Genomic DNA, 1,239 nt, shown 5'->3' on the forward strand with positions numbered 1-1,239 from the left:
TGGGAACCTCTGTCAGACGTTCCCAGTTCATCACATTTCCTTTTCCCTGGTCTCTCAGGATCTGGATGTCCACGAAATGCCATGCCAGGTCCAATATCATAATTGGAAAATTTTACTCTCACCCTTCGGATCAAACTGGTTTTGTGCCAATTGCTAAAGACCTTATGCTCATATGGTTCGGACATGGTTTGTTTTTTTATGTTTGTTTTATGAACAGTGCAGACCAAAATAAAACAGAAATGACATTAATTCTGGTTGTAGCAGCCCCAGACCATCACACTTCTGCCACCATGTTTGAGTTGTTGGTATGATATTGTTTTTCTAAGAATCTGTTAGTTTCAGACCATATTTAGCTTGGCACACACTTTTCAATATGCACAATTTTGTCATAAAAATTGAGTAATTTTGGAAGTCTGGTCACTCTTAGGTCGGCCAATTGTAAGTCTTTGGTACACTGCCATTCCTAAGCCATTAAAATTGATTTGTAACCCTTTCCAGGTAGAACGAAGCAACTTTTCTCATGAGGTCTTCAATTTCTGTAAGTAGAGGCGAGATATGCCCCTTTCTCATTTCTGCTAGCGTATTTCATGTTGTCAGACAGGTTCGATGAGGGATTTCCCAGGCAGGCCAGGCAGTAATCTGTCCCACAGGTCTAGAGTTCTTGGAAACTGAACTGAACTTATGTCTAATCATAAATAATTGACGATTTAACATAAAGGGCACCTGTGTTTTTACAATAGGCTGAGTTGGTTCTAAAAATGTTGTTTACTCAGGTGTTCTTGGTAATAGAAGCTAATTGTTAATCTGAAAGATTTAAGTGAGACAAAAAAGAAAATCAAGAAATTTGTAAGGGAACACATGAGTTTTCACTGGACTGTTTATTGCTTTTTGTTTGCTAATTACATGTTCATAGTGGCGGGGGAAAGAAAAGTACCTTTACAAATACCAACCAATGAATTTTATCTTATCTGCGTGCACTTCTTGGACTTTGGGATATAAATAGCTGGAAATGAGACTTTTAGGGCTGTTTATTGATTTTACTAGTCTCTTCGTCAGAAGCCAGATTTATGCTGTAAAACGTTTTTTTGAACAAGTCGCCCCGCGTCGTCGGTGCAGTTTGTGTTCAAAGGTATGAGCTGGTGAATGTGCACGGGCGCGTGAAAGGTAAGGTCACGCTTTAAACATCTCTCCCCACTTCAAAGGGGATGCTCGTGACGTCAGCGCGCGCTCGTGCGGATG

This window comes from Xiphophorus couchianus, chromosome 2 (assembly GCF_001444195.1).
Source record: "Xiphophorus couchianus chromosome 2, X_couchianus-1.0, whole genome shotgun sequence".
Lineage (NCBI taxonomy): Eukaryota > Metazoa > Chordata > Actinopteri > Cyprinodontiformes > Poeciliidae > Xiphophorus > Xiphophorus couchianus.